This window comes from Phalaenopsis equestris, unplaced genomic scaffold, assembly GCF_001263595.1.
Source record: "Phalaenopsis equestris unplaced genomic scaffold, ASM126359v1 Scaffold000291, whole genome shotgun sequence".
NCBI lineage: Eukaryota > Viridiplantae > Streptophyta > Magnoliopsida > Asparagales > Orchidaceae > Phalaenopsis > Phalaenopsis equestris.
Window position 1 is genome coordinate 171669 of NW_018164733.1, and position 16573 is coordinate 188241.

The following is a 16573-nucleotide window of genomic DNA, read 5'->3' on the forward strand; positions in this document are numbered from 1 at the left end:
GACTTACACGATGCATAGCTCGTGCAACTCCCGACTCTTACCTTAGCAGCCTAAGGACATCTTCACAATTCACCACTACGACCTACATGACCAACTATGCCTACATGTCTTAAAGCTGGTGCATCTCCCGACTCTTTTCCCACCGCATAAGAAGGTCGTCATAGATCACCGCTACAGCTTATGTGACCACCTATGGCCTACATGACTTACATCTAGTGCAACTTTTGACTCCTTCTCCTGCAGCCTACGAGCGTCGCCATTGCTCACCACTACGACCTACATGATCAACCGTGACTTACATAGGACACCGCTAATTCCTATATATTTACATATCTAACACTTAAATTCCAATTGTTACATGTATATGTCACCCTATATATACATGAAAAATGTGCATTTCAGTTTTTTAAAGTTAAAATGATGATACATTTGATGCGACATGAATGATTTTGGTGGTATAAAAGTAAGGATTAGAGCTTACGTGCTAGACATTAAAAACCATAGGAATTGGATGATATGAATGTAAATGCCCCAAAAGGACAATCATTTTGTGTTATTGCAAATATAATACATGAATTGAGGTATATTTCTTATCACAATTCCAACATTGTCTGACATTCTATAAGAATCTAACATGACTTCATTCTGAGTCGTCCGGTCCTTCATTCCAACGAAGCCTTTTTAACTCATCTCATGTTGCTCAAATTCATCAAACTTTAAACAAAATAAAAAATTTGAACAGGTTGGCTAAATATATATATATATATATATTTCTTTTTGTAATAATCTAAGCATGAGTTGAATAATAGTACAAGCTAAATTAATAGTCAAATTCAAAAAGGTTTAACAGCTCACCATATTACATTTACAGGTGATATCATTTGCATTAATTAACTTGTTTGTTGGTTAAGGCTTCGTTTGAGAACGATTATCCTGCTTCGTTCAATCGCACTAAAGGCTAAATGCCGTCAGGAAAATATCTATTTGCTGATTGGTTGTTTTCCGAATGTCTCCGAACACTCCATTGGAAGAAAACAAAAAATTGACTGTTTCATGATGGTGATCCTCAGTCTCGTTCTTCTCGTTCTGCAACGGGTCTTTTGAAGGAGCTTTACGGAATGACAAAGCTCCTTCAAATGGATGCTAAATGACATGTCATATAATCACGATTTAGTTAATAATATGATGACCTATTTTAGTTCTTCTGTGATATTCTTGTGGATTTTGAAAATTATTTACATTATTTAAAATATAAATATGATATAAAAACAATTATAATTGTACATAAAAATTTAACAACATAAATATTGAGAAAATTTAACTAATCTTGCTAAGATGATATCAAAGGTCTGCATCAGAACAGTCGAAATACGGAGACGTCAAATGTCGTTTTCTTTGGTCGGAATCATGAGCCGACAGAAGGAATGTACAACAAAATGACAAAACTTTATACACGTGATCGAACAGACGTCAATGTGTAAACAACTCCCTCCACCGATTCTAGGACCTTCACAAAGAGGACCAATAGTCACTCCTTAAAACATCTCATTAACCCTCTACAAAGACCTCTTGTTCGAAGGAGAGTTGTCCATCAGATTAAAGTGACACACCCTTTGCCAGATAGCTTAAGTTCATCCTAACAATTAGAAGATCTCTACAGGGGGTTCTCTTGAGAAGGCCGATCAAAGTAGCAAAAAGCTTTCAGCTACAGTAAGGCCTTCCAACTGACTGCATGATTATCATAAGACCGAATGTAAGTATCAACAAACCATTCATGTCCACTTCAAATAGTTATGAATACGCAACAGCGTTAAAGATGGTTACAAGTATTAAAGAATTTCACTCAATTACAAAAAAAATAAAAGTGTAATTGTGTATTAATTACTTGTAAAATTTTTACAAAATAGAGACAAATATGTAACTTATTAGACATGCTTTATGATCTATAAATAGATGGTCATCTCTTCAAGAAAGGAACAATTAATTCATTCCCAAAAAACTTGTGCTATTGTGTGGTATACTTCTCTTTCTCCGTCTAATCCTCTCATTTGTCTAACGCTTCACTCCTTTGGTGTGATCCACAAGATATTTTTGAAGTCAATATCCTAAAAGGTGTGGTGAGCATGGAGTCATGCTCTCAACAAAAAAGAGGAACACATCACAGAGAAGGAACCTACTTGAGAGAAACTCCTAACATGGAGTCCGTCCGAGAATTTGTGCAACAACAAATTCAACAACTCTAAGAAAGAATAGTAGGTGAAATGACAAAACTAGCTTGCGATGTACTTGAGGGGAGAGCACAAGCTCCTTAAGAATTATCGAGCATTTGAGCTCTATGGACCGTGTCCACCATACAGCTCAAAGGGCCAAACAAACTGAAGAATCCTAATACCAAAATAGTGTTGGGTCCATCTCGAGAATCAAAACACAAGGTGGATGAATGGAAGTCTATCGACGGCTAGAGTATGTGTTCTTCCAATAGATTATTGATGTTGAGCCCTCGACCTAAATGGGAGAGAGGTCGGTCATCTTACAGTGATAGAGAGGTTGACAAAAACTCATAAAGACAAAGTTGATCAAATGATTGATTAATTATCCTCCGAGGAACCCAAAACCCACTCAATTGAGGGTTTCAATGACATAATTGATGAATGCCATTCAAGATAAGAATTACTTCAAGAAGGCTCCAATAATGAGAATTAGAGATTTCCTATCATAAGAATCTTGGTCATGGCATGGAGTAGTTCAAGCACCTCTAACATCTGATTGAAGAACAAATTTGGGCCATAAATCTCAAATCATGATGTCCCTAGCTGATGCAAAAAATATTGCCTTCATTACAAGCGAAGGCTTATATTGCTATATTATAATGCCCTTAGGGCAAAAAAAATATTTGGGCTACTTACCAACATCTTATGGATGTAATCTTTGTTAAATAGAAAAGAAAAAATATTGAAGTTTACATCAATGATGTCTTCCGACTGAACAACATATAAATTATTGAAAAAAACATTCTAAATGCTTGAAATATAAAATTTGAAATTGAATTCATTGAAGTGTACGTTTGAAGCATTGATCAAAAAATTTATGAGATATGTTTTAACCCCCAGAGGAATAAAAGCCAACCCGAAGAAGATAAACACATCTTGAATATGTCTTCTTCTCAAAATGATAAGGAAGTACAAAAGTTGACCAGTCGTATAGTGTCATTCAACAAGTTTATCTCAAAGTTAGGTAATAAATATGCAACTTTCTTCAAAATGTTGAGAAAAGCTAGAATGTTTGAGTTATTGAGTGAGTGTGGGCAAACATTCCAAAGCCTGAAGTAATTGCAAACATCACCTTTGCTGCTATAGAGCTTAAAACTGAAGGAAGAACTCTCGTTATATTTGGGAATTAGTCTGAAAGTCCTCAATTTAGTCTTAGTCCTAGAGGAGTTGGAGAAAAAATCTCCATCTCGCAAACTAATTAGGTCCTTAGAGGTTTTGAAGTTAGATACCCTATTATGGAAAAGCTACCTTTGATTTAAATGTATCTGCTCCCAAGCTCTGACCATATTTTCAAATGGACCTGATTAATATCATCACCACCCAACCATTTAAATTGTGTGTTCTCTCAGTCAAAACATTTCAATCGGCTCTTAAAGTGGGTTTTGGAACTTAGTGTGTACAACATCACATACTTTCTCCAAATGGCAGATCAATGCACAAGTTGTGACAAATTTCCTAGCAAAATTCTCTGAACACGGCGAATTAAGCAAAGAAATTATTGTTGGTGACTGAATTTGGACTTTACACATTGATGGAGCCGCAAGCCAAGCAACCACAAGAATCATATTGAAGCAAACTAGTCTAACTAGTGAACATCATTATCACTCGGTCACCCTAACATTTCAAGTCACAAAAAATCAAACAAAATATGAAGCACTGATTGCTAGTTTATACATAGCTTCTAAATTGGGCGTTCACCATCTGCAAGTAAAGTCAGATTTGCAATTGGTAGTAATATAGGTCAATGGAGAATTGTAAGCCAAAGATGAGATGAAGATCAAATACTTGAACAAGGTAAAGATAGAGATGGAGAAGTTTGTAAACTTCAGGATTGAGCAAGTTAATCAAAAAGCAAACCAACTGGTGGAACTTCTGTAAAAGAACATTTACTTGGAAGAAAAGATGCACCAAAGGTCTTTCTAACTGACCCTTGAGGAATTAAAGACCCTGGAGGTGGAAGCTAAGAGCACAAAGAGTTGGATGGATCCTTATCTAAATACCAGAAAGATCCCTGAAGATATAATAGGACCAAAGAGATTCAAATTTAAGGTTGCATTATATCCCATCATCGAAGCTAATTTTTTCTTAAGGTCAACCACGTCATTACTCTTAAGATACATAAAATAAAATGAGAAGAAATAAATCCTTCAATAAATACATCCTGACAAATATGGGCATCATTGTAGAAGAAAAACTTTGATGTCATATTTGTGTGATGTTCACTTAAATTATATGAGATTGTATTGAGTCTCCCTTTCCCAAGATATCTGTCATAACCTTCTTGGTACATATTTTGAGCACAAAACTGGGGTTGGTGCTGATTCAGCCATGTCCGAGAAAGCTCATCGTTGGGTGGAATCAAGTTTGATACTGGTCATGTTTGTTGATCATTTTATTGTTTAAAGTTCATAATTCATATATTCAAAACCTCTTGTGGTCAAGGGAAGTCATAAAAATCTCCCACGCCTGTTTTGGGAAAATTTAGGTTCAGACCAACCCACCCGCTCAAGGGGTCGAGGTTGCTCGTTAGCACAAAAATTCATAATTTAAAATCTTTGGAATGTTATTTTCTAAGTTATGGGGATGTATATTAGTGATAAGTAGTTTGATTTAGCTTAAAGATCCGTAAAACTCTTTAACGGGCGTTCGAAGCACAAATTAGGGTTTGAAATGTTGAGACAATATCAGGGCTTCATCCAACAATATCTGCTTGATGTGACACATCCTTGGTGTCTATATCAATGTTAGAGAACCTATTTTCAATCTTGTATAGTTTTTAGTCCAGGGATCCATAAAAAGTTGTTTGCATGAAGATGCACCAACGCAGGAAGGAAGAGCATGAGGCAAGCCCTTGGGCGCTTAAGTGCCCAAAAAGGCACTTGAGCACTTGAACCTTTGTTTGATGCACCCCAAAGGAGGTGCTACTTGATCTATGGGCACTTGAGCATCCATTTTGGGCGCTTGAGCACCTGCCCCTTTGTTTGGTGCTCCCGAAAGGTGGTGCTACTTGCTCTATGGGCACTTGAGCATCCATTTTGGTTGCTTGAGTACCCATGTGCCCAACTTGTTGCCTGTGATGTTTGCCAACCCTAGGATATTCCAGTTAAGTGCACAATTTATATGGCACCGAGAGTTAAAATGCCATAAATTGAGAGGGATGCGTTTTTGCACCAGTTTCAACATTCGTTTTCCATACATTCAAAATTCAGTGGCTTTAAACTGGCGTGCCTTGCATGCAGGGTAACAAATTTCATTTAACCCAGTTATTTACCATTTTTGTAAGAGACCAAGGGGTGGATGGAAATTTTGTCATTTTTTGTGCATGGAACCCATTGGAATAACGGCTAGGCAGTGTTAACTCCATGGACATCATAGAAGTGTTTGACTAGATAGAAGAAGCCGCTGACATTGAAAAAAGAATCGCTCATTCGAACTTATTTCTAAAGAGACGCAAATGGAGCATTTTAGAGAGATGTGAGAAGTTTTTTGAGGATTTGCTCCAATTTCTTCTTCATCTTTTTCATCTCCTTTTCTCATCCACCATTTTTTTTAGCGGGCTCTTCACTTCATGGAGAAAACAGTGGGGTGTTGTGATTTTTTTGTAGAGAAAAGTTTTTTTTGCATTTTGGAGAAGCAACAGAGCTATCTTCACCGGTGTAAGGTAGGAGCTTAGAGTGAGCCGAGAGCACGCTACTCAAACTTCCATGAAGGCATAAAGCATCTAAAACTCTTGCAATTTTATTTTTAGGGAGCCCCATATGTATGATGCTAGAGATTTAGGGTTTAGGATTTAATGTTAGAGGATGACTTTTAGGTTAGAAGCATTTCTTCACAAGTTCTCATGAATCATTGAGTAATCACTCCAAGACTCTAAATCATTGATCCCCACGGTCTAAAACTTAATTTCTCATGATTTTGGCGGCTCCAATATTCTATGGAGAGATTAGAGCACTTGAAACTTAGAGGATGAAAAAGCTTCGTGGCTATACCATTCTCAAAGTTGTGATGGATCTTTCTTCAAAGAATTGAAGAAAAACCCACACTTCATTTGTCAAATTCAGTGGTAGCTTTACTACACATCCATAAATCAATGCCTAAAATCCTATTTGAGAATGCTAGGATGAGTTTAATTTTTTATCAGATATGTGGGTTCACATTTGCTTGCACGTCATTCGTGATCTCCCGCATGTGGCATTTTGCATGTGTTGGCTTGATCGGTTCCCTCAGCCCGATTGACCAAACACTTTGATTTGATTGACCACCATGAACCCGATCTACCAACCACTTTAGTTTGATCGGCTGCCTTTGCCCGATCAATCGGTCACCCCGGTTCAATCGACATATCACATTAGTTCAATCGACCGTACTGATCCGGTCAACTGATCACTTTGGCCATAATAACCGATCAACTATTCTTGGTTGATCCAACGAGTCAGTTGGCCAACCCCATTTGCATGTCACACTTCTTGCACATGATTTCACACGAATTGTGTAATATTGTTAATTACTTGAATTCATGCTTGTGTGCACAAAAAATATATATTTTCAAATGTTATGTGATATGTTAAAGAGTGTTGTATGAAAAATCAAAATTTATCTTTGGCATTTTCTTGCACATAATGTATCCTTGAGCACCGACACTTACGGTATCTCCGCACACATATGCCACCGTCTGTGCATGGCTTGATACTTGCATATATGTGGTGAGTTGTGGCTAACAAGGCTAGCTCGATGGTGTGTAATTCTTCTAAATGGAGCTTATGTTGAATCACTATAATGGCTAGCAAGTCTAGCCCACCGACGTGCGATTCTTTTATACGGACTACACACCACCTAACCTTTTACGATACACACTTGAATGTCTTAATTACTTCATGTGCTGTGCTCAATTAAGGTAATGTATTAAAGCCAATGAACTTATTGAGTGCACAATATGTGCCCACCAGATTGTGCCACCTTGCATTTATCACAAGTTTATCATTGAATCTTGCATGATGATTAAATCACATTTTGGCTTGAACTTAGTCGCATGATTGCATGCACCTTGATTTCATGTTATGATAGCAAATTGGGCTCATTAGGTCAGTGACATTTTGTTGATCTTGAAACGTTGACGAGCATTGTTTGCCTAGTAAATCTTGGTGAGCAATGCAAGTTATTGCATCTTGATCAACACTTATATGACTATGGTATGGTTCTATGAGCACAAACTTATATCTCCCTGCATGTTACAGACTTGTATTTAAAAGTATATTATATTTTAAATTTATGCAATTGGCAAAGCTTGACCATACCTGAGGCCAACTCTTTTAAAACTCTCTTTGGTGATGTACATTAAATCCCTTGGATTTTTAGGACCGGCCCATGATGGCATCCGCATCAAAGTTATACACCTACAATTTACACAACACTCTGCACACAATTAAATATTGTGACCAGGACCCATTGACGGTTTGCTAGGCTAGGAATAGGGTGCTTAAGTAGGCTTTGTCATGTTTGGCTAGTGTTCCTTATTGTTTTGCGCCCTAGCCAAACATTTTTGTGTGATGAATTTGTGTGTTTACTAGGTATGAGAATGTGCATTAGTATATTAGAGGCAATCTTCTTGCAGGGAGCCATGACTAAAAATAAAAAAATGGAGGAGCAAGTAAAGATTTAAAAGCTAACACTATTTACAGGTTATGATAAGCTCTCCTCACGTCAGACATGGCTTATTATGCGTTGCATGTATATAACTCGTTCTTATTCTTCTGTAGGTTGAGTCTTTTTTAAACTTTTTCATGTACTTGCTCAGAGTTCTTAGGGTGTCTGTATCATAAATAAGGCACGAGCACATGTTTTAAGGGACTTGACACATTGAATCACATGATGAAGATAAGGAGTAGCTTGCTCGTGTCCTGTACTTTAAGTCTAAAATTTTCTATTACTATATTAATTTAGAATCATGCATATATATATGTGAAGTATGGTTGCATTTTTTATCTTTCTGGGATATATTGTCAACCCAGTGACACCCGATCTGTTACATATTCATTTGCTTTGGCTTATTGACATTGCACAACATGCTTTCTATTTACTCTTTCTTGATTGCAGCTCATCTAGGCTCATACAAAAATGCAATCTAGGCTCATTAAGGGCCCAAAAATATCATTTCAAAAATTTTAATCATAAAAAGTCAAGATTAATAAGAAAGTTAGGATTAAAATATCCTAACTTTAAAATGAGCAATTTTCTTTCTATTTTACTTTCTTGTATGACCTTTGGGCCAGTTTTAAAATGGGTTGCATTGCAAGGCTTTCACCAAAATCATTTTTAATAAGGTACCCACATTTAAATTTAATTGCAAATAATTGTGTCATTCTGCATGTCTCGAGGAGAAAGCCCCATGCTCCTTCAATCGACTAAGCCAAGCATAAGATTTCTACATAGGAGATTGTCTAGCATGACTAAGCTGTTAGAGGCTTCTTGGACCCAAACAGGGAATAAGTCCTTTGTGGGGCGGCTCTAGCCCTGTAGCTATACCCCTTTCTCTTTTCATTCCAGCGCCATCTTTGTCATTTAGTTGATAAGTATAAGAACAATTTTCATCTACTCCACCTCTTAGAGGGTCATAGAAAATTTGAGCTTTCTTTCCTCTGACTTTAGGTCTTTAAGGTTTCTTGGATGACACAAGTCATGAGTTGTCGACAAGGGAGCTCTGGTTGGGTTGTGTCAACTACCTTCATGATCAGCTGGACTTAGAGCCTCCATAGCTTGAGATGATGGATCCATTCTGGCTTGAACCGATTTCTTCTACCTACTTAGAGATTCCTTCTCTTTGTGTTGACACCTCATTTGTGCCCCATAAATCCTTCAAAAAATTTGATGATGTAATCTTGTGGGCCCTGTATGCTTAGGCGCCGCCATCCATAATGAATACGATGATTCACCCTTTGTCATATGGTTTGGGATAGACATAAAAAACAACGAGATTCTCCTGCTTGAGATGATAAAATTCCTTAGTTTCCCAACTAACTAGACATCACAATTAGGTAAGTAAGACATCTTTTATTGAGAGTATTTATGGGCATCCCGCTAGATGCAATTAATCAAAAAACTACATTCCTTGGAGAGTTGCTCTTAACCCAAGAACAAATACAAACATTTGATTCTCTTATTATGGATTGCTTCCGCAAGGCTTTCTTCGCAAATATGCTTCCAAGCTATTTCAATCTGATCTCATTATGGACATATGTTCTTGAGCTATTGTGCGAAGATTACCTTACGAAAGTACTCAACATCCTTTCAAAATTGTTTGCCTATTCTCGTCATATTTATTTCTTTTTGATTTCTCTCTTATTTGAATCATTTTCATGAGTTAAAAAGAGACACTTATTTGGAAAGACAATTTTGCGATGATGATAAGACAAGTTAGAGTCATCACTGGAATAGGTCCTGATTGAAGATAAGATCAACTCCCAAATAAAATGATGATAAGACAGGTCCTGATTGAAGATAAGATCAACTCCCAAATAATCAGTCACCCCAAACCTCTAGCTCTATTGCTCGAGCATGACATATGTCTAATACAAAAAAAGTGTCATCTAGCAATTTCATATCGAATGATGTAAGGGTCGATCACTCGATAGCCCTCGCTGAATCAAACATTTGTATGGAGCATTTGGAAGCCATGGGAACTCTAGAAGAAAGTTGACCAAAGAGAATAAGGAGTAGAAAAACGAATAGGTGCTATATATAGAGTATACAAAGAATTCAAAAAGTCGTGAATCTACACCTAAGACTTCAAAAATCCACATCAAATCAGCATGAAAATTGAGAATACATAATGAAACAATTTTTACAAATTGACAAAAAAAAATTATTTATGATAAAAAAATACTTTCAGCTATCTCGGGCAACGCCAAATCTCGACTCATGAGACTTGAATAGAATGCATGCCTGATCCTGTTGACCTATTTTTAGTGAGGTCTAGTTTTTCTCTTAGGATTTATGGTCTAGACTTAGGGTTTCCTCTTTGACTCTCTTAGAAGCTTAGTGATAGGACTTACCTCATTTTAGAATTCCAAACCATCTCTTTCCTCTTTTGAAGTTCCGCGTGTGGTTCTTGATCTCTAGCACTTAGAATGTTGAAACTAACATGAGGGAACTCAAAATGAGTCCTATAAAATATTTAAGCCCTAGGATTGCCTTTTGCACAATTTGCACCTTAACGCGCACTAACTTCGTGATTCAGACGATCAACACGTTAAATATTGCAATTTACGTCACCTATGACTTTATATATTGCTTAATTAATCGAAACTTAAATAAAATATTGAAACGATCGATAATGCCCCCAAATTTTGATGAAAATTGAATTCGACATATTTTTGACCGAATCGTCGACGTGGTTGTTCGAACGACCTCTTATGACAAAACGTACTGCACCGGCGTGTCCGAAACACTAAAATTACCTAGAAAGTACATTTAATTTATTATAGTTCCTTTCAAAGACGAATAATGCAAGAATTGGGGAATTTTAAATATTAAATATTATAAAAAAATAAAAAAAACAAAGACCCTTATTTTAAAATTCCCAAGTCCCTATCCTTTTCGTTCGCCAGACCCGGCCGAGCGCTCCTCTGTCATATGGTTTGGGATAGGCATAAAAATCAACGAAATTCTCCTGCTTGAGATGATAAAATTCCTTAGTTTCCCAACTAACTAGACATCACAATTAGGTAAGTAAGACATCTTTTATTGAGAGTATTTATGGGCATCCCGCTAGATGCAATTAATCAAAAAACTACATTCCTTGGAGAGTTGCTCTTAACCCAAGAACAAATACAAAAATTTGATTCTCTTAGTATGGATTGCTTCCGCAGGGCTTTCTTCGCAAATATGCTTCCAAGCAATTTCAATCTGATCTCATTATGAACATATGTTCTTGAGCTATTGCGCGAAGATTACCTTACGAAAGTACTCAACATCCTTTTAAAATTTCAAAATTGTTTGCCTATTCTCGTCATATTTATTTCTTTTTGATTTCTCTCTTATTTGAATCATTTTCATGAGTTAAAAAGAGACACTTATTTGGAAAGAAAATTTTGTGATGATGATAAGACAAGTTAGAGTCATCACTGGAACATATCCTGATTGAAGATAATATCAACTCCCAAATAATTAGTCACCCCAACCTCTAGCTCTGTTGCTCGAGCATGACATATGTGTCATACAAAAAAGTGTCATCTAGCAATTTCATATCGAATGATGTTAGGGTCGATCACTCGATAGCCCTCGCTGAACCAAACATTTGTAAGGAGTATTTGGAAGCCATGGGAACTCTAGATGAAAGTTGACCAAAGAGAATAAGGAGTAGAAAAACGAATAGGTGCTATATATAGATTATACAGGGAATTCAAAAAGTCGTGAGTCTACACCTAAGACTTCAAAAATCTACATCAAATCAGCATGAAAATTGAGAATACATAATGAAACAATTTTTACAAATTGACCAAAAAAATTATTTATCATAAAAAAAAATACTTTCAGCTATCTCGGGCAACGCCAAATCTCGACTCATGAGACTTGAATAGAATGCACGCTTGATCCTGTTGACCTATTTTTAGTGAGGTCTAGTTTTTCTCTTAGGATTTATGATCTAGACTTAGGGTTTCCTCTTTGACTATCTTAGAACCTTAGTGATAGGACTTACCTCATTTTAGAATTCCAAACCATCTCTTTCCTCTTTTGAAGTTCCGCGTGTGGTTCTTGATCTCTAGCACTTAGAAGGTTGAAACTAACATGAGCGAACTCAAAATGAGTCCCTATAAAATCTTTAAGCCCTAGGATTGCCTTTTGCACAATTTGCACCTTAACGCGAACTAACTTCGTGATTCGGACGGTCAATACGTTAAATATTGTAATTTACGTCACCTATGACTTTATATATTGCTTAATTAATCAAAACTTAAATAAAATATTGAAACGATCGGTCATGCCCCCAAATTTTGACGAAAATTGAATTCGACATATTTTTGACGGAATTGTCGACGTTGTTGTTCGAACGACCTCGTATGACAAAACGTACTGCACCGGCGTGTCTGAAACACGAAAATTATCTAGAAAGTACATTTAATTTATTATAGTTCCTTTTACAGGCAAGAATTGGGGAATTTTAAATATTAAATATTATAAAATAAAAAAAAAAACAAAGATCCTTATTTTAAAATTCCCAAGTCCCTATTTCGTTCGCCAGACCCGGCCGAGCGCTCCTCTTCTCCGCTTCGCGACACTTCGGCTGGTGGAGGTCCCTCCTCCTCTGTCTGGCTTCCACCTACTCTCTGCCGCGCTCCGGCTTTCCCCTCGCCCTGCGATTCTTGTCGCTTCGGCCCCGTCCCTATCGCGCTCGGTTGACCGCCCAGGTGAGTCGAAGGTATGTAGCTCCTCCTTCTCTGGCTATAAAACCCCCACCACCTTGGGGAAGGATTTCGGGTCTGAAGTTTTTGGTGCCTTGGGGAGGTTCTCATGAATTCGTCACTGGTTTCCTTTCCTTAGAGCTTTTGTTTGGAGCAAGTGAGTAATCCCATCCTTTCCTCCTTCATTCATTGTCAAGTGTCTTCTTTCTGCTAATGCTCGGTCTAATCTTTTAAATAAAGCATGAAGTAATCTTTGGTTTTGTTAGCCGAAGGGCTTGTGAGGTTCATTGTATTTTATGGCTGCTTGCTAGCTTACTCGACATCCTTGTTGGGTGGCTGATTTATCAAAATGCTTGCACAATACTGCTTATCATTTGACAAAAATTGGAACTAGAAGTTCAAAACTGAATAATATATATATATATATATATATATATATATATAATTTTTTACTCGTGCCTTAAAGTTGCATTTGGGGATGTATGGAAATAATTTTATTAATACTTGTGATATCCATATAGTCAACAAGTTATTTTTACTGAAGCACTGAAGCTATTATATCATATAAGACTTGACATGTTTGTTTCTTGTTATGACCAATCAATCGCTGCCGAGCTCATTTGTTTGCATATGTCAGGTTGGATGATTTACACACATACAATCCAATTCTCACATATTTATGTCCTTAACAAATGGATTTCATTTCTTACGCATTTGTCACTTTACTCATATATGAATTGCATTTTTGGGTTAGATACCTACTGTTGGAAGGGTTCAAATGCTCTTTTGAAGGCCGGTTATATGTTGATTTTCTGAGTTGATCAAATGTTGTATTTTTGGAAGGATTCAAATGTGTTGTTCGAACTGAATACTTACTGTTTTTTTGGTTGAAGAGTTTGAATGCCCATTTGAAGGCTGATTATTTGCTGGCTTTCAAATGGATCAAAATTTTGTTTTTGAGGGATTTAAATGCTCTTTTTTGGGCTCGGTACGAAGCTGATTGGACAGATTTTAAATGCCGTTTTGGACCTCCTTTCCCGCTGTTTTGAGGATTGACATATCATTTGTTTTGGATATTTCCATGGGTACTACTCAATTCTTTTGCATTCGCATGTCTAACACACAAAATTTTACTTTTATATATATACCATCGAAATTTTAAATGACTATTTTCTGCTCTATGTTTGTGTCAATTTGAGAAGATTTTGTAGGCTTTTATGCATCGATTTGGGCTTTTTAAGTGCTGATTTTTAGAGGCTTTTACGCACTTTTTGAGACTGATTTGATTATTATTTTGAATGCATTTAAACGCTTTTAGGCCGATTCACTTGCTTTTTTGCCCCTTGCTTAACTGATTTTTTGTTTTTAGCAGTGGGTCGGCCTCATTCTCCTTTGATTTGCTTTTGTTATCTTTTTTCTTATCAATGGTTAAGTCAAAAATGAGAATTTCTGATTTAATTATTTCTGATTTAAAATGAGAATTTCTGATTTAATTATTTGAAAAAACACTTGAAGATATTTGAGGATTAGTTAAAAAACACTTCATTGAGGATAAAACACCTTAAATCATTTCAAGCTTAAGTTAGAAGCATAGCTTTTCTAAATTTTAGGAGCACACCCTAGGTGAGAGTTCTTCTACCTAATTTTCAAATGAATGATTAAACTAAATACTTGACCTTAATTCACAAATCGATTGAAACATTAAACATGAGGATACACCGAGATGTGGTTCATAGCTTCCTTAATTAAATCAAGTAGTCAAATTCCCTTCATGATAAAATTTTGTGCTGCGACGTTAGCTTTTGTGATTTGGGCTGCGACGTTAGCTTGTTACACTTGGATAAAATTTTGTATTACTACCTCCACGAGAGTTGTCGTGCTGAGATTTTGAGCTCCAGCAGTTTCGTTGGTTTCAGTTGGATCAGCACGACGATGATTAGAGGAGCGGAAACCTCTATTAGGAGGCACCTCATTTATGCTAGCTCTTTGGACTCCTCTTCCATGAGCAATTGTAGTGCCTCTTCTTTTCGGAACCATTCTAAACAATTGAAATATATGCAAAATTAAAATTGATGGAATTATTAACTTACAAGGATAATCTTTCCTCTAACAAATCCCAAGAAGTCAAGGGATATGAGATGAAAAGTCAAGAAAGATTAAGTACAAATGCATGCTTTGATACCTCTCTGTCACACCCCGGGTTTGGACAGCAGTACACCCTAACAACGCAAGGTATGATGAAATGAAATAAACTTGTTTTGTATTCTCAAAGAAAGACTTGCATATAAATTAAATGAGAGAAAAATAAATTTTATTAATATTGAAAAGTTTAGTGATACAACTGAACTGATAATAAAAAACTAGCTGGAACCAAAATAGAAATGCTGACATGGAACAAGTATCTAGACCCAACAAAGAAAAATATAATAGTTAAAACAAATACTAAAAAAAGATACTAATATTGGGATACTAAAACTAAAAAATCTGCTTTGATGAAAATGATCCTACTTGTGGCTGAATAGAACCTGTTACGAAAAAATATCAAAGAACGAGTTTGACTAAGAAATTTAATAAGTAATTGTTATTTTTTAAATCATAAACAACAAAAAAAATGATGCATGCAGTATGAACAACAAATAGTGGTGATTACTTCATGCAGATATAACGTCATGAAGCGAAGGAGAGTGGTAAACCAAATATATAATAAGTAAACATGCAATTAAGTTTTTTATTATTATGTTTTTCATTTGTATTTATATGGTCAGATTTAAAATACACCTTGAAACCGGGAGGTCAAATACTAACCCTAGGAGATCAAGCAATTTTCTGTAGAGTCGTCACTCTATAGACCCGTCAGCCTAACTAGCCAAAATTCAAAAGTATCTCATTGACCTACATATCATCATACACAAGCACGTCTAATATTTTTCACAGGTATAATATATAAGAAATATGCTACTTCACATAAGCTTACGATATGATAGGAATTCACATATGGTTTCAAACCAAGAGATTGCAAGAAAAAAATATCATATTTGAATGATTAATTCAAATATGCAGAAATTTCGGATCAATACATTGAGACAGTTGGTTAGTTCATTAGGAGCAATAAAAAAAATGCAGCGTAGTTAAATAATCGAAGAAATAAGATATGACTGACAATCTTATGAAATAATTATGAAGATACCACAAACAATAATGATTAACGCCCCTAACGAGGAATGTCCGTTTACCCTCTAATAACAAATACTTTCTTACTTTGAGGCAACAAACATGATACCTCTATGAATTCGATCTCGACCAGCGATTCCTCACCAAGAAAAAGATAAAATAAAATAAATATGAAATGAAGCTTATTTATTCTTTAAATTAGTTGCATTCTAATAAAAAAAAAAAGGAACTTCAAATCCTGCAGTTCTTAAATCTCATTTCTCCTCAGTTTTGTCTTATATAACCTTGTTGGATTACAGATTCTCAAGAGTTAGAGGAGCTGATGCGCGGCTATATAAGTCCTTTTTAATATTAATAATTCATGAAAAGAAAATGGGTCAAGACTCTTTCTTTCCATCTGGGATTGAAATTTTTTGGTCTTACTTTAAAGCGTGTATGTAAAAGTTACTTTGAATATGTCTCAACGTTAAGTCCAACGGTTGTAATCTTCTGGCAAATTATAATAAGAATTGTCCTAATCTATAATAAATATTGAATGATCAAGACTTGATATCTTCAAATAATACATATTTATTTATCTATATCTATCAATATGAGAAGCTATTATATTATATCACCTTCCCTATTATTCTCAATGCTAATTATTAAATTAATGCTTAAAAAATGAAAGATTTTCACATCACAAAGTTTTTATTTATTTATGCGTTGTGATACTTAATTATATAATATTTTATT